This window comes from Bos indicus, chromosome 15 (genome assembly GCF_029378745.1).
Source record: "Bos indicus isolate NIAB-ARS_2022 breed Sahiwal x Tharparkar chromosome 15, NIAB-ARS_B.indTharparkar_mat_pri_1.0, whole genome shotgun sequence".
NCBI classification, from domain to species: Eukaryota; Metazoa; Chordata; class Mammalia; order Artiodactyla; family Bovidae; genus Bos; species Bos indicus.
In genome coordinates, this window is record NC_091774.1 from 33,170,490 (window position 1) to 33,189,684 (window position 19,195).

Genomic DNA, 19,195 nt, shown 5'->3' on the forward strand with positions numbered 1-19,195 from the left:
TTACATTGGGATGGAGGGTCATCTATTATGTGCCAAGCCACATACAAGGTGGCAGAGACACAAAGATATATAGGATGGAATCACTGAATTTCAAGGCTCTTAATTTAGCATAGGAAGAGATACATGAACAGACAAGCTGAAAGAAAAGCAGAGAGGACAAATGATACTAGATAAAGTAGTGGCACAAAGATGAGAAATCACTTATTGAAGGTGTCAGGAAAGGTTTCACAGAAGAGAAAATGTCTAGGCTAGATAAATAAAAACAAGTAGGCTAGAACTTAAATAAAATGAAAAATTTCATTGAAAAATACAACTAAAATTGATACAGATGAAACAGAACATCTAAATAGCTTTCTTTATACCTGTTAGAGCAATTACATTCACTATCTAAACCTCCCCACAAAGAACATGCCATATCCAAATGGTATCACTGGTGATTCCCACCAAATTCTCAAGTAAGAAATACCACTAAACTTACAAAATTCTTCCATAGAATAGAGAAAAAGAGAACACTTCCAACTGATTCTTTTTTTACCAAAATTGGATAAATAAATTCCAAGACAATTACAGACCAATACCTTTATGACCACGGATGCAAAAGTCCTTAATAAAATTATAATAAGTCAAAGCTAACAACATAAAAATACAACATTATCAATTAGAATTTATTCCAGGGATGTAATATTTGTTTTACATTTAAAATTCAAGCAATGCAATTCACCATATTAACAGAATAAATAGAGAAAAACATATTATTATTTCAACAGGTGCAGAAAAATCATTTGAAAAAATTCAATACCCATTCACAACAATAAAAAGAAAGAAAAACCATTCAGCATATTAGGAATAGAAAGAAATTTTCTCAATCTGAAAAGGGGTATTCTAGAAAAAACCTATTGTCAAGACTTCCTTGGCGGCCCAGTGGTTAAGACTTGGCCTCCCAATTCAGGGAGTATAGGTTTGATCCCTGGTTGGGGAGCTAGGATCCCATATGCCTTGTGACCAAAGGACCAAAACATAAAACAGAAGCAATATTGTAGAAAAATCAATAAAGATTTTAAAATAAAACCTATTGTTAACATCATCCTTGATAGTTAATTATAAAACTGTCTCCCCCTAAGATAGGGAACAAGGTAAAGATGCCTGTGTTTACTACTTCTAGCCATCATCTCATTGGACATCCAAGCAATTTTTAACAAAGCAAGAAAAATAAAAGGCATACATAGAAAAAGAAGTAAAATTGCCTCTGTTTTTAAAGGGCATGGTTGCTGATGTAGAAAATCCTAAAGGAATCTAAATAACACTGACCAGAACTAAGAGATGCATTTAGTAAAATCACAAGATATGAGTAATACATACAAGTCAATTACATTTTTACATACTAGCAACAAATCATTGGAAATGAAATTTTAAAAATCCATGTATCATAAAACATAAAATACTCAGGAATACAGTTTCAAAAATAGGTGCACAGTGAGTTGGATTATGGCTCCTAAAAGATATTTCTACCTGGAACCACAGAATGTAAACTTTTGGGGGGAAAAAGGGTCTTTGCAGATGTAAGATAAAAATATTCAGATGAGATCATCCTGGGTTAGGGTGGTCCCTAAATCCAACAACACTGTCTTTATAGGAGATAGAAAAAAAGACACTGAGGCATAGAAGGAGAAGACCAGGTAAAAACAGAGGCAAGAAATTGGCCAAGGAATGCCAAGGACTGCTGGCAGACGCCAGGAGCGAGGCAGGGGACGGATTCTCCTTCCCAGTGTCCAGAAGAACCAACCTGCCAATATCTTGATGTTGGACTTTTGGCCTCCTGAACAGTGAAATAAATTTCTGTTACTTTCAACCAACCATTTAGTGGTAATTTATTACAGCAGCTCTGGGAAACCAAAGCAGTGTGTAAGCTTTTACTGTGTGTAAGCGCTGACAGTGAAAGTGACAAAATACTGCTTTAAGAAGTTAAAGACCTAAAGAAGTGCAGAGACATGCCAGGTTCACAGCTCGGAAGACTCCAATGTCATTAAATGCCAATTCTATGCAAACTGAGCTAGACATTCAAAGTAATCTCACAATCAAAAGTTCAGCAAACCCTTCCCTTCTCTTGCAAAAATTGACAAGTTCATCCTAAAATTAATACTGCAAGACAAAAAAGGTTCCAGAATTTTTAAAGTAATCTGTAAAGAACAGAGGTTTCATATTATTTTATTTCAAGATTTACGACAGAAGCATAATAATAAAGACAGTGTAGTATTAGAGGATAGAAGAGACTTACAGACCAATGGAACAGAATAGAATCTAAAGTAGATCCATACAGTCAGCTGATTTTTTGACAAAAGTGTCAAAGCAACTCAGTGGGGTGGGGGGAATGGTCATTTCAACAAATGATGCTAGAACAAGAAAACTATATAGAAAAGAATGAACATTGACACATTTCATAACATATATAAACATTATCGCAAAGTTAACAATAGACTTGAATATAAAAGCTAAAGAGAGGACGAGATGGTTGGATGGCATCACCAACTCCATGGACATGGATTTGAGCAAGTTCTGGGAGATAGTGAAGGACAGGGAAGCCTGGCATGCTGCAGACCACGAGTTTGCAAAGAGTCAGACGTGACTGAGCAACTGAACAACAACATGAAAGCTAAGAGCAGTAATCTTTTAGAAAAAAAAAACATAGGAGAAACTCTCGGGGCTGGTGCACTGGGATGACCCAGAGGGATGGTACGGGGAGGGAGGTGGGAGGGGGGTTCAGGATGGGGAACATGTGTACACCCGTGGCGGATGCATGTTGATGTATGGCAAAACCAATACAATATTGTAAAGTAAAAAAAAATAATAATAAAAAAATTTAAAAAAAGAATTTGATATAAAAAAATAAATAAAATTTTGGAGATAGGGAAAGATAAGAAAGGTCAGGCACAAAAACAAAGAGAAAAATATTCAATACACTGAAGCTGATCAAAATGTAAATCTTTTGCTCTTTAAAAGGTACCATTAAGAAAATGAAAATGTGCACAATAAATTGAGAGAAATATCTCCCACACAAATAAATACGACAGGTTGGTATCTAGTTTGTATATATAAGGACTTCTTATAACCCAATAATAATGACAACCTAGTAAAAACAAAAAGATTAAAATTTAAACACACATTTCACAGAAGATAATACAAATAAGGATATGAAGAGATGTTCAAAGTCCTTAGCCATCAGGGAAATGCAAGTTAAAATCACAAGGAGGTGCTGGTACATGCTCATAAGAACAGCTGCATAAGGTGGGCTGCAAGAAGGGACTATACGACACAGGGACTACGGCCACTATTTTATAATAACTGCAAGTGGAATGTAACCTTTAAAATTGTATAAAAATAAGTACAATTAAGAATAAAAGACTGACAATAACAAGTTTTGACAAGAATATGGACAAATTGGAACTCATATATACTCTTAGTGGGAATGTAAGATGGTAAACCACGGAGAACTGGTATTTTCTTACAAAGTTAAATATATATCTACCATATGACCCAGAAATTCTAATTGTAGGGCTTACCAACGTAAATAAAAACATATGTCCACACCAAGGCTTACACACACATGTTCAGAGCAGCCCCAAACTGGAAACCCAAACATCCATCAACTGGAGAATGAATAAACAAATTGTGATATATCTATACTACCATGAAACACTACTCAGCAATAAAAAGGAACAAACGACTTACACATGCAACATGGATAAGTCTCCAAATCTTTATATTAAATGAAAGAAACCAACACAGAGGAGTACATACTGTATGATTATATTTATTCAAAGCATACAGAATACAAACTAAGCTATAGAGACAAAAAGCAGATCAGTGCTTGCCTTGCCTATAACCAGAGCCATAAGGAGAGATGGACTGCCAAGGGGCACAGTGAATCTTTTGGAGATAATGAAGATGTTCTATGTCTTAATTGTCATGCTGTTTTATGGATACAGATACTGGGATTTCCCAGGTGGCACTAGTGGTAAAGAATCCACCTGCCAATGGAGGAGATGCAAGAGATGCCCTCTCAGTGTACAGAAAGGGGGAGGGCAATGACGTTTCTGAATTGCATGGGATCCATTCACTAGACCCAGAGGCAGCTGTTTAAAGGCTGCTGCATTTATTATTGGAAGACTGAGCACACATTCCAACCGTTTTCTTTATCCTTATGAGAACTGCAGGGAGTCATTTTACATTTCAAAGCCTAATCTTCAGAATGAAGATTATAATATCCCCACAATACAGTTGTCTTAAGGGTTAAAAAATGCAAATGAAATATCTCCTTGGAAGAAAAGCTATGACCAACCTAGACAGCATATTAAAAAGCAGAGACATTACTTTGTCAACAAAGGTCTGTCTAGTCAAAGCTATGGCTTTTCCAGTAGTCATGAACAGATGTGAGAGTCAGACTATAAAGAAAGCCGAGTGCCAAAGAACTGATGCTTTTGAACTGTGGTGTTGGAGAAGACTCTTGAGAGTCTCTTGGACTTCAAGGAGATCCAACCAGTCCATCCTAAAGGAGATCAGTCCTGGGTGTTCATTGGTGGGACTGATGCTGAAGCGGAAACTCCAATACTTGGGCCACCTGATGTGAAGAGCTGACTCCTTGGAAAAGACCTTGATGCTGGGAAAGATTGAAGGCAGGAGGAGAAGGGGACGACAGAGGATGAGATGGTTGGATGGCATCACTGACTCGATGAACATGAGTTTGAGTAAGCTCTGAGAGTTGGTGATGGACAGGGAAGCCTGGTGTGCTGCAGTCCATGGGTGGCAAAGAGTCAGACACGACTGAGTGACTGAAATGAACTGAACTGAATAATATTTAAGTAGATGTTACATGTCCATGACAAATAGTAGGGCTTTTAAACATATTTTGATTGGCATGTCAGTTGTTATCTGGCTATTCATATACTCAAATTTCTTATTATCCACCCAAGTTAATTGAGTTTCCTAATCAGAGACATACTTTTCTATCACTTCAGTCAATGAGGTGATCCAGAAATGAGAGTTGATTGTAATATTAGGTTGGGTAGAATACAACTACAGGGGTAAATCTGTTTCCACAAAAATCATATGAAGCATTCCAAAGTTGGAGTGATTTATGGCAGCCCACTCCAGTATTCTTGCCTGGAGAATCCTATGGACAGAGAAGCCTGGTGGGCTACAGTCCATGGGGTCACAAAGAGTTGGACACGACTGAGCAACCAAACAGCATAGTTTCAGGTTGTCTACGCCACTGCTTTCTATCGGTGGAGTCAGTGGAGAGTAGACTATTGTCTAATAAGAAATAAACCAACAAAAAAACAAGCGATGGGTAAATGTGGTCCCAGTGTGAAGATTTCAAGGGAAAAGGGGAGTAATGGGTACAGCAAGCACACGTGACCCCAAAAAGTCAAGTCAGGAGGAGATCCCTTAATACAGCTGCTTAGAAGAAGAAATGTATGTTTCGGAAAATTTCTAGAAGGTCATTTTTAAGAACTAACCAGGCACATTTAATAAACAGAACATAGTTATCCCTTCTTCCAGAAACAAAATGGGTAATGCAATCAAGCTCTCAAAGACTAATTACAATGAAGGTTTGACTAAAATGACAAATTATAGATGAGAGCAGTTATATTTGCTGAGAAATGCTGTGACTGAAGACCTCAGACGAACTTTGCCATTTCTTCATATTACTCTCTCTACTGGCCAAGAAGTTTTCATCACATATAGGGAGATATGGGTTGGGTTTTGTTTTGTTTCTTCTTTATTGGAGGATAATTGCTTTACAATATTGTGTTAATTCCTGACATACAACAACATGAACTAACCATAATTAGCCATAATACACAGGTCTCCTCCCTCTTGAACTTTCCTCCCACCTCTCACCCCACCCCACACCTCTAGGGTTTGAGCTCGCTGTGTCATATACCAAATTCCCACTGGCTCTCTATTTTACCTGTGTTAATGTATATGTTTCATTGTTACTCTTTCAATTAGCCCCTCCCTCTGAGTTGGTTTTTAACACATTTTTGTTAGCAAACAAACTTCTTTCTTTTAGTTTCAGTTCAGTTCAGTTCATTTCAGTCACTCGGTCGTGTCCGAATCTTTGCGACCCCATGAATTACAGCACGCCAGGCCTCCCTGTCCATTACCAACTCCCGGAGTTTACTCAAACTCATGTCCATTGAGTCGGTGATGCCATCCAGCCATCTCATCCTTTGTCATCCCCTTCTCCTCCTACCCCCAATCCCTCCCAGCATCTGGTCTTTTCCAATGAGTCAACTCTTCGCATGAGGTGGCCAAAGTATTGGAGTTTCAGCTTTAGCATCAGTCCTTCCAGTGAACACCCAGGACTGATCTCCTTTAGGATGAACTGGTTGGAACTCCTTGCAGTCCAAGGGACTCTCAAGAGTCTTCTCCAACACCACAGTTCGAAAGCATCAATTCTTCGGTGCTCAGCTTTCTTCACAGTCCAACTCTCACATCCATACATGACCACAGGAAAAACCATAGCCTTGACTAGATGAACCTTTATTGGCAAAGTAATGTCTCTGCTTTTGAATATGCTATCTAGGTTGGTCATAACTTTCCTTCCAAGGAGTAAGCGTCTTTTAATTTCATGGCTGCAATCACCATCTGCAGTGATTTTCAGTTCAGTTCAGTTCAGTTCAGTTCAGTTGCTCTTGGAGCCCCCAAAAATGAAGTCTGACACTGTTTCCATTGTTTCCCCATCTATTTCCCATGAAATGATGGGACCAGATGCCATGATCTTCATTTTCTGAATGTTGAGCTTTAAGCCAACTTTTTCACTCTCCACTTTCACTTTCATCAAGAGGCTTTTTAGTTCCTCTTCACTTTCTGCCATAAGGGCGGTGCCATCTGCATATCTGAGGTTATTGATATTTCTCCTGGCAATCTTGATTCCAGCTTGTGTTTCTTTCAGTCCAGCGTTTCTCATGATGTACTCTGCATAGAAGTTAAATAAGCAGGGTGACAATATACAGCCTTGACGTACTCCTTTTCCTATTTGGAACCAGTCTGTTGTTCCATGTCCAGTTCTAACTGTTGCTTCCTGACCAGCATACAGGTTTCTCAAGAGGCAGGTCAGGTGGTCTGGTATTCCCATCTCTTTAAGAATTTTCCACAGTTTATTGTGATCCACACAGTCAAAGGCTTTGGCATAGTCAATAAAGCAGAAATAGATGTTTTTCTGGAACTCTCTTGCTTTTTTGATGATCCAGCGGATGTTGGCAATTTGATCTCTGGTTCCTCTGCCTTTTCTAAATCAGCAAATCACAGCTCTGGAGTCAAACTCAGTACAGACCCTGTTTATTGGGACCTCATCACACCTATTTGTTTTCTCTTGTCTACAGCATCTTTGTTACTACAAAATAGTTCAGTTGTAACAAGGATCATATGGCCAGCAAAGTCTACAATGTTTCCTCTCTGGAGCTTTATAGATAAAAGTTTGATAGGCCTCTGATCTAGATAATCTAAGGTTAGAACCAGACATCAGAACACCTGCACTGATGCCATATCAGGAATAGGCAATGTTTGCTCACAAGAAAAAGAATGATATATTGGACTTAAAAGGAAAATGCTCATGTCTAATAATAGGAACCAACAATAAAAATGAACAAAGAGTAAAACATTTAGCTCTTGGGTCTTCAGACCACCCCACAGTATAGAATCTGATTAGCCAAAATCTTTAGGGAGACTGATTAAAGGGAAGCTTGTGAAGATGAGAGAGGAGGTTCCCTATCAGCTTAACCAAAAATGCCTTGCCCAATTTCCCTTTCTCCAGTACAACATAAACTGAGTCCTTGTTCATTGAGTGTTTTTGTCGGTCCATTTTACATTATTTTCTCTCTTCCTCTTGTATGGAGGGTCTACATGCCCAGACATGAACTCTACATGGGTAAAGCCATGTGACTTTTGCTTTCCTAGTGTGTGCACATCCTTAGCATAGGCACAATCAGGTGCTTAATGAATATCTGGTGATGATGATCATCAAGAGCTTAGTAACAGGGTCTTCTCTAAAGGCTGTGATGGGGCTTCAAGTTAATATCCTTGTATTCTCTCTTGAGCACTCATTTGTGTGTGTGCATCTGGGTGTAGGGAGACTACAAACTGAGCATTCATTGCAAGAAACAAGCAGAATGTTCCATTTAGAAGTAGGTAGACACGAATGAAGCGACGCAGCAGCAGCAGCAGCAGCAGACAGCTTTGTCAGAATATCTGCTGATGGTGAAGGAATGAAAAACCCAGGATTTTATTCCTGTGACTCATTGTCTGATTTTGGACATCATTTATCCTAGCCAACCTCTGTTTCCAAGATTTTCATAACCACATTTACCAGCTGCAACATCACAAATGGATCTGCAAGGTTAAGAGATCCTTGGATCAACCAGAAACAATGTGTATTACTTTTACAACAACCCACCAATGTGCCAGGAAACCTAAAGGTACATACAGCTGCAGTGATCCTACAGTTCTGCCTTGCCAGGGGGGCATTTAAGTTTTAACTTGAATATAAAATTCCTCAGAAATCCTCTTTCTATGCTAATGTGGACAATGACTCTTCAGTCTTAGGTTCTGATGAATGTTACTCATCTCTCGTCACCATTAAGTCAAACACAGACACAAGAAAAGCCAATCTCACCCTAAACAGGATTCCCTTTACCAGCTCCTTTGTTTCTGCCTACCGAGCCATCATTCTTTCAGATTAAAATGTGCCAGTTGTCTTTTACTGGTCCCTCCTCCTCCCTCCCCAAACTCACTTTTAGACACAAAATTTTATTTCTCTTCGATGGAACACATATCTCTGATTTGTTCCTTTCTCTTCACTTTTCACTACTGTCTTTGTCTAAGTCCTTTGCCTCCTCACTTCCTGGGTACCTCTGGCATTCCTTGCTAGCCTCCTGTTCTCCAGTTTCTTTCCCTTCTGGTCCATCTGGAGTTCCATCAACAGAATGCTGCTGCTGCTGCTGCTGCTAGTAAGTCACTTCAGTTGTGTCCAACTCTGGGGGACCCCATAGACGGCAGCCCACCAGGCTCCGCCGTCCCTGGGATTCTCCAGGCAAGAACACTGGAGTGGGTCGCCATTTCCTTCTCCAATGCTTGAATATTCTGCCTTAAATCCTGCCTTTTTTTTTTGTCATTCCCTACCCCCAAATCTTCACTGGCAACTTATCTCATGCTGTTCCATATCTACAAGACCATGCATGTGTGAAAATTCCATAAGGAGTAAAACATTATAGAATCTCTGTCTTTAGCAAGGATGGCTCTTCCTGGCTTTTAGGACAGGACACCATGTGACTCGCCTTCCATGAAGTAGAACCTGGCCAATGTGCCACCTTGGGCTCTGTGTAGGTCAGGCTCATTGCTGTCAAAGAGCAGGCCCTGCTGTCTCCCCTGCCAGTTCCCTCCAGAGAGACACAGGGAGGCTGAATGACACTGCAAATGGGAGCTGTTTATATTGTCAAAGGACCAGACATATACGGCGTGCGCGAGAGCTCTGTTCTTGACCGGTCTTGTTTACTTTATTAAGGCCTTGGATAAAAATAGATTCTATCCTTATCAAATCCATAGATATCAAAAGTGGGGGAAAATGAAAGCCATGCCAGATGACAAGATTAACATTCAAAGAGAACTCCAACAAGAAGTCAAAATGAAGAGCACACAGGATGACAGAAATAAATAAGTTTTGAAAGCCAGGCTCAAAACCCCAACTGCACCTTGTAGGGGAGACTTCATATAATAATTATTCTAAAATATTTACAAGGGAGGAGATCAGAGTGAGGGTGAGGGGATGAGGAAGAGAGCAAGGCGGCAGGGATTATTTATAAGGAAAATACACGCCAAGCTAACAGTTTTGCCTCCAAAATAAAGCACACTTGGGCTGGATTAATTGAATTATTTTGTCTAGAGACTAGTTACATGGTGTTGAGCATTGCTTATAAAGCCTGAGAATATCTTAATTCTGGTTGCCGTATCAATTGACAAACAAATATATGAAGACTTGTGAAAGATCTGTATATAAATTTACTCACATTTAACAGGAAATAAGGTCTGTCTAGTCAAGGCTATTGTTTTTCCTGTGGTCATGTATGGATGTGAGAGTTGGACTGTGAAGAAAGCTGAGTGCCGAAGAATTGATGCTTTTGAACTGTGGTGTTGGAGAAGACTCTTGAGAGTCCCTTGGACTGCAAGGAGATCCAACCAGTCCATTCTAAAGGAGATCAGCCCTGGGTGTTCTTTGGAAGGAATGATGCTAAAGCTGAAACGCCAGTACTTTGGCCACCTCATGCAAAGAGTTGACTCATGGGAAAAGACTCTGATGCTGGGAAGGACTGGGGGCAGGAGGAGAAGGGGATGACAGAGGATGAGATGGCTGGATGGCATCACCGACTCGACGGACATGAGTTTGAGTGAACTCCGGGAGATGGTAATGGACAGGGAGGCCTGGCGTGCTGCGATTCATGGGGTCGCAAAGAGTTGGACACGACTGAGCGACTGAACTGAACTGAACTGAGCTGCAGGACATTAAGGAAGGATGCAATGTCTACTTCTAAGGACTATCCTCCTAAGAGAGAGTAGAAATATTCTCTCATGCCAAAAGTGGAAAGAGCTAGACCCCCTGGTGAAAGTTTGGAGGAGATAAATTTTAGCTTAAAAAAAAAAAAAGTAAAAGGTACAAATGAGTGGAATAAGATATTTTGAGAAAGTAATTTGTTGGGACTAGAAATGTTCAAGTACAGATTGAATAACATCATCACAGGAACTTCTTGGCATTCTTAGAGTGCATTGGTTTGGGCTAGATAACCTGAAGGTTATGCTCTTTTCATCTCTAAGGTGTGGTATTGCTCTGCCATACCTGTAAAACCCTCTCCTCTTCCATCACTATACCACAGCAATCACATTTGCCTTCCACTTATAGACACATACGTCCTGCTCATTAGACTGAGAGCTCTTTAAAGGTAAGGATTCTGTTTTCTATCTATGCATTCCCAGATCCTAGCACAGTTCCCAAGGAGCTAAATATACAATATACTTCACTGAATTACAAAGTTCTACCTAGAAAAACCCTACCCACTCTTCAGAGTACATTAGGAGTTTCTGCTTCCCACAAGAAGTCTTCCTTAATCAATCCTATAGTTTTTGTATTTTGTGTTGCACAATTTGCCACAATGTAGTTCTCTATATCATTCCTTGTATTAATATAACATTGTTTAGTGAATGCTATTTCTATCTTCCCAACTAGACTGTCAGCTAATGCCATTAAAAATTATGCCAACTACTTATCACTGCTCAGAATGGAATTGATTAGCAATATTGTGCTCGCTCGTTGAAAAGCACTCTTCTAGAAAATTTTAAAATAGAAAAAAATCCTCCACTTATTCATTACAAAGATAAAAAGAGTAACTTTCTAGTGGAGAAACATGGACGACACTACCTTAACCAAGTGATCAAAATTAACATCACCAGTAAGATAACATATTGACGTCATTGACCCTGATATGATGTCATCATCTCTTCAGTAGTATCCTTCCAAAACTGGATAACCTCAATCTAATTGTGAGAAAACATCACAAAATTCAAACTACAAAATATCTGAGCACCAGTACTCTTTAACAATGTTGGGGCCATGGAAGACAAAGAAAGACTGAAGAACTCTCCTGGTTTGAAAGAGACCAAGGAACAAGACCAAATGCAATGTGGAATCCCAGAATGCTGCCTGGACCAGAAAACGGGCATTAAAGGAAAACAGAAATTCTAATACGGTGTAATAAGCTAGTATTAATAGCATTATAACAATGTTAAATTCTTGGTTATGATAATCTAACTGTGGTTATAGATATGTTAACATTAGGGGAATCCAGATGAACATTGTACTATTTTGCAACTTGTCCATAGGTCTAAAATTCCTTCAAAATACAATTTAAATTGATCATATCTTGGTTTCATCAACCAATTAATAAGAGAATAGTGTTTATGCAAAGCTCATACACTTTTCAGAGGGAATGGTCATGAGTCAAAAGGAACTTGAGTGGGGACCCAAACAACTAAGATGGATATCTTTACTGGAAACAAGGCATAGTTGACTTCCATTATGTTTAGCAGTTACTTTCTACAGAGATGCTGAGAATATCGAATTAGGGAATACTGAAGAATTCCTCCTGGGGGAAATACAGGGGTCGTTTCCTACATGCCTCTGATCAGCACATAATCTTGTTTTATGTATGTTTCTGTTTGAAGACATCTTATTTAATACATATTGTTGATTCACTAACATTGATTTCATGGCCAACAGCACCATAACTTGTGTGAATGAAGTGTATCTACACCCGTATTTTCTCCATAGGGCGCATCACGGTTTTCTGTGCTTAGGAACACTTGGCAGCACTTCAGCATTACTCCTGGAGGCCATTTTAAACAGCAAAATCATCAACAAAATGTGCAAAGACGCAAACAAAAAATGGTAAAAAAAAAAAATTCATTGAAGTAAAAATACATAAATAAATCCCCCAAAGGACACAGTACGAGAGCTTCAACAAGAAGGCAGAGTCACACTGGTCAACCCCAGCTGGGAGGCGGTGTACACCAGCAACACAAATTTTTCGCTGCCTTGCACATGTCTGCAAGTGACCACAAAAGCACCACCAATGTTAATTCGAGTTTACAAGTAAACAAGTTTTAGTCAGTGGGTGAATTTGCAAATATGGGATTCATAATGAGGACTGACTACCTTTAAACATGTCCAATGACTGTGAAGTTATATTCTTGCCTTTAGCGAATAAGTACAATATCTGCATTTCAAAAGGTGGACTGAATTCTCAGAAAATTAGAAAGCAACTGAAAATTCTTTGCTTATTAGAACCCAGCAGAAAGAGTGGGGCTTCTTCACTAAGACTTGCCCAATTACAGTATCACACTTTTCTTAGAGATGGAAATATGAATATGAATGGACATTTGTTTCTGAACTTCCATACAGTTTGGGGGCACTTTAATTCTATAATTAGTTCTATCTCAATTTATGGCCTTTTTTTCCCCACCCTGGCTACATTGAGGGTCTTCTCAGTGCCTTGGCCTCACCAAGTCCAATGAAACTGATTTCCTTTTCATTTTAGTCATCAGTACACCTGGCTACAACCTGAAGTTCATCAAAATCGGGAACAGTCTCAACCTCAGGAAAGCCTCTCTTAATTTTCACACATCCACTCCTCACTTCTAGTGAATCTATTCAATTTCAATTTGTGACATAGAAACTCCAAAATTTCAACATATCCCCCAAGACAATCAGTCCTATCTGAAGTGAAGTGAAGTGAAAGTTGCTCAGTCGTGTCGGACTCTGTGCAACCCCATGGACTGTAGAGTAGAGTCCATGGAATTCTCCAGGCCAGAATACTGGAGTGGGTAGCCTTTCCCTTCTCCAGGGGATCTTCTCAACTTAGGGATCGAACCCAGGTCTCCTGCATTACAGGCAGATTCTTTACCGTCTGAGCCACCAGGGAAGCCCAAGAATGCTGCAGTGGGTAGCCTATCCCTTCTCCAGTGGATCTTCCTGACCCAGGAATTGAACTGGGGTCTCCTGCATTACAGCCAGATTCTTCACCAACTGAGCTATGAGGGAAACCCTATCTAGCTGTACTTAATTCAGTAACACTTGTGAAGTCATTTTAATCTTTCGACCTTTTACATCTTTTAATTTTCCAAATTATGACCTTGAGTAATCACCATTTGTTTCTTCTACTTCCATTCCTGGTCTGCCAAGTATTTCTGCAAACATTCACAAGATACTGTTAAAATCCAAAATAAATTAATTTACTCAATCAACCTTCAACAAATCTTTACCATCCTTATTCATCTACTATTGAAATCCAATTGCACAGACAGGATCTGTCAAACAGTCCCTCCATTCTATACATATTGCCAATACTCTAATTCAGACTGATACACAGATCACCTGTCTATGGTAATAAGTCCTTAAATAGTCTCCCCCATACTGTCCTGTCCACTTTATAAGCTAATTAATCATCTTAAAGTACACAGTTAATCAACCTACATGCTCCTTATAGCTACCTGGCAAAATTCCAAACACCTTTACATGGCATTAAAGTCCCTTGAAGAACTGATTTCAGATTACTTGTAAAGACTTTCCTTCTATTAAATTCATTTTCAGACTATGTCTAAGCCTGAATGGACTATTTCCATTCTTACATAGGTCCTTCTTCTCTTTACTCAAGCCCCTTATTTATATTTTCCTTTTCTCAGAAATACCTTATCCCCAATCTCTATCCCTCACAATCTTACCTATTCTTTAAGCCCCAGCTCGAAATACATCTCTTCTATGAAGCCTACTCTGCTTCAGTATTTGGAAATATTCTCTTTCTCTGACTCACCAAGCATTCTGGAATTGTACTTAGTACATTTGTGTTTTTAAGTAATTATTTTATTCTCCTCACTACATTTCAATATCTTTGAGGGCAGGAAATATATCTATCTTGCATTCATCACAACACCTAATACAAATGTTCAGTAAACTACTTTATGTATATATAGATAGATAGATAACGTGTATTATATATAAATATATATATATAAAGTATATATACATGCCTAATATGGGTATGGACAAAATATACATAAAGTATATATGTGTATATAATATGATCTATGTATAACAGAGAAGACTAAAAATACTGTTAGCAGCTCATATTACTGATAGATTAAAACCTGAGATAGACATAGAGAAAAAGCAAACAAAACAGTAGTAAGTTAACAGTCATTTGATAAAATTGGAGAAATTGATGAGTGATTAATTATTGTAACATCAACTCTTTAGGTACAGTTGTATTGAAATCCTTCTAGATAGCAATATTTATTTCATTCCTGGGATTAAAAAGTAAAAGATAACAGAAGACTAAGTATATTCAATGAATTCTTAAATTGAATAGATATTATTGTAATGGTACTTACTTCATTTGAAGGATTTTAAAATTTTGATTAAGTGTAGAAAGTAACTTAGTGTTTAGTGTCTATCCTGCTTGCATCATGAATACTAATGAAACAAATTACCACCACCACCACCAGAATCATAAAATATATTCCTTAGTTAAAAAACACTTCAAAAACTCTACTAGAAATGTAACTCAGTAGGAAGCTACAACAACTGTGGAAGCTTAGTAACATCAAAGACAACCATCCGTCATCTTCATGACCATGGTAGTTCTACCTACACTCAGTGAGTAATGCAGAAAAGGTACAATATCAAGGCAGACGACTTCCCTAGTGCTTTTGTCCCACTGCAGGGAAACTGCATGAGATTACTGTGAAATAAAAATTAAGTGATGAAACTTGGTCAACTTTGTTCTGATAAGCATGCAAATACTTCTCTTGGGGCTTATTCTTGCTCTTGTAGCTTACTAAACCCTTTAATTTCTAGAAACTCCCAACATTCTGAGGAAAACTTTTTAAAAGCCAAGATTCAATGGCACCCTGTTTTGACTTGGCTATTGACCCTATTTCAAATTCAATTTTGTGCGCTGAAACAATAGTAGAATGAAAGGAAAAAATTCTCTAGATGTTACAGAATACTATAATACAAAACTTAAGTGTGGGGTATACAAAGGTGGGTTATCTGAGCTTAATATTTCCTAAATCACAGACCTGTCAAAAATTGTTTATTGAAAGAAAATGTGATTCAACTGAACCAACACTTATTAAATAACTATTATGTGTCAGCCTGGGAAGAGAAGGATGATTAAAATGGTGTCCACTCCATCAAAGAATTCACAAAAACTATCAGTAAAACAGACATGTGTAACATTCACATCATATGATGGGGCAGCTGTTTGAACAAAGTATTACGTGAACACAGAAGAAAGGGCTGCCTAAGGGAGGTGAGAGGGAAACAGAAACAGACAGTGACCTTCCAGCTTGACTTGGGAAGACACAAACCAGAAAAACAAAGGTATCCTCAACCATGAATAAGCCCTAGACAGGAACAGTTTTAGGATCTAAGTTTTAGGATCATTTCAAAGCATAAGCTATGAAAGTAACTGAGAACAAAGATAAATCATAGGTAGAATCTGTGATGAGATACTTTGTTGTTTGCAACCGCGTGGACTGCAACACACCAGGCCTCCTTTCCCTCACTATCTCTCGGAGTTTGCTCAAGTTCATGTCCACTGAATTGGTGATGCTACCCAGTATCTCCTCCTCGGCCACCTTCTTTTGCCTTCAACCTTTCCCAGGGTCTTTTCCAATGAGTCTGCTGCTCTCATCAGGTGGCCAAAGTATTGGAGCTTCAGCTTCACTTAGAATTTAGGAAATCTCCAGGCAAGAATGCTGGAATGGGTAACCATTCCCTTCTCCAGGGGATCTTCCTGACCCAGGGATCAAACCTAGGTCTCCTGCCTTGCAGGCAGATTCTTCACCATCTGAGCCACCAGGGAAGCCCTGATGAGAACCTAAACTGAGATAAATTAGTAAAATGAGCTATATCCATGAGGGTGGTATTCTCACTTAAACCGTGAGACTGCAGGATGAGAAATCATGCTTCACCCCATATGGGAAATGACCATGAGAACTGTCTTCTCATGACACAGGTGACTGGGAGTGACTTACTGGGGCTTTCAGCATATACTATAAGGGAACCTATGGAAAAATAACCATCTTTTAAGAAAGGTTCATGGATGAGCAACATAATTGTGCAATAAGCCATAGGGTGTCAGAAAACAATGTGTGATGTTTATATGGCCCCACTCCTCAGGGATGAAATAGAAGGGATTTCCAAATGATACTTCAGGGCTCTGAAAGCAGAAAGCACAATAGAATGGATGTCTCACTGATCAAGTCCTCCTCAGAGAGAATTCCTCATCTACACTATTTTCATCAGAAAGGATCAGCATCCAGACACCACCTCTGAAAATAAAGATCACCCTGAAATTTGTCCAACTGTCTCATGAACACAATCTATGGGTAATATTAGGATTTTATTGTCTGCCTGCTCAATTGGTGTATCTTAACCACATTCTTCTACCCTGTGTATTCCAGAGTGAGTTGGCAAGAAATCAACTGAGAAACTCTAGGCCTTCTGGAAATAAGATCTCTTGACTGTCCCTATATTTATTTTTAAGGAGGGCCAATGTCAAGTACGGAGAAGATTTGGTTAAAAATTAAAAAGCATCAAGAACAAAAATTTTGACTTTTAGTCCCAGATACACTATTCACAGTATTACCTTATGGAGAAAGCATAAAATATTTGTATAACATAGAGAAAGAAAAGAGACCTCAAAAATGTTCTCTTTGCCAACAAAGTCCTGAGGAAACAATTTTTTTTATTAATAATAAGATTCCTCCCAATGCATCATTTGTCTAGATAAATGTAGCCCAAGGCTACAAAAACACATTCTTAATAATGTTGAAATGAACAGTGAATATGCTTTCTTTATAATGCTCATATTTTTCTAGCAATTTTTATTTTCCTATCATTCCCAACATTTCTAATTTCCCATGTGCCCAGAACAGAATGTGAAATTAAAACAATTAAACCAAATCTCCACTGAAGAGCTTTCTGGATAAGCACAGCAAAGGTTTGCTGACTTAACAGGTAAACATGTTTATAATTTGCTGGTGGTACGAAACTCACTCACTACTGGGAAATTCTGACATCTAAGATCTACATATTGAGATGCTGGAAGAGAACTAGAGAGGACGTCTATGATTTTAATTTACTTATCCTATTTAGAAAAAAAAGTCACTTAAGTCATCCTGGCTCACTTTTCTTACCATTAGTCATACTGCATTTCCTTAAGCCTGTGAGTGTGTTTCTATGTAAATAAACTATGTAGTTCACTTGGGGATAAAAGTCACAGTATTTAGAGATTATAAAGACCTATTAGATCATCCGGTCTGGCCCACAAGAGATAGTCCCTAGATAGGGAACGTAATTGTTGATCTTTGCCAAGAGGCCAAGAAGAAACAGTTGGCAAAAATATTTTCCGTGCTTTTTTGGTTTTAACTTATCTAACAGTGCTTTGGTCACTTCCCAAATGGACTAATAAAATTATCATTAAACAGTTTCACTTATCAAGGAGACACAAAGCTTAACTTAATCTAAGTTCACAGTGTTTCAACCCCCTCCGTTTGTTGAAGAAATGATCTTGTTTTCAAAATATGAACAGTGAGGAGTCTACTCTTTGAACTAACCAGGCAGTTTCCCTTCTTTGGAAGTCAAAAGGCAAATTCTTCCAAACGGTTTTTCCTATTTTCACACATTTTGGAGCAATTAGATGTTAAAACATTGGTTTGAGCAAAGTAGGAAGTGAATCCAGTAGAATACAATATGATAACAGCTTATTACTTTCAGAATCAAAGCGCTGTCTATTTCTATATTTGCTACGCTTCATAGAATTGGGAATAATTTTGAAACAAAGTATGGAGAGGTCCGGCATTATGGTGAAAGTCAAAGCACAAACTGGCAACGTGAACTACAAAGAAACAGTGAAGATACCTGTTCTGGTAACTATTCTTTTTACTCCGCAGTTCTTAAGTCCTATTTTAACTGCGCCAGGCATGTTCCTTCTACCTACATTATTTTCAGAAAACTGTCAATACAAATGAAGAGGTAAAAGTCATGTAAACAAATATACAAAAAATAACACAAACAGGAAAAAATAACAAATAGTAAGGAATGATAATGTAAAAGAAAAATCAGATCTAAACATTTTAAACATAATTGTTTCTCATCTACTAAACACAAATCAACCTAACCCACGGAGTACATCTTCTGTTTTTATTGAGTTACTATTTCATGTAGGTACAGTATCTGTATCACATGAGAGTATACTAAAAATGTTGAAAAAAAAGTGGTCCTTGACTTTCTGAAGTATACATCCTACATCACGAGCTTACAATCCATTTTAAGCCAATAACAAATTTAAGGATCCCAGAGGAACTCAGTAAGACTCTCCGTGTTCACTAAGCATGCACCATGGGCTAAGCCCTAACACCTAGGCCAACCCCCAGGTGTTGCTGAAAATTATAAAGGGCATTAGGCATGGCCCCTGCCCTTTCAGAGCTTATAGTATTATGGAGAAGATACGTATCTACTCTGACATCCCTCACGTCCCATGCAGGGTGGGACGTGAGGGACTAATTTCTGTTATCTAGCTTGTAA

At 38.5% G+C, this 19,195-nt stretch overlaps 1 long non-coding RNA gene across 2 annotated transcripts in view; it reads right to left on the minus strand.

The window, feature by feature from the left end:
• LOC109569655 (uncharacterized) overlaps positions 1–19,195 on the minus strand; it is a 297,738-nt gene that overhangs the window by 30,381 nt on the left and 248,162 nt on the right. For both annotated transcript variants that reach the window (XR_011570842.1, XR_011570843.1), the window contains exon 5: positions 1–19,195. This exon is cut by the window's left edge; it is cut by the window's right edge and continues 18,654 nt beyond it. This is a non-coding gene — a long non-coding RNA (uncharacterized lncRNA).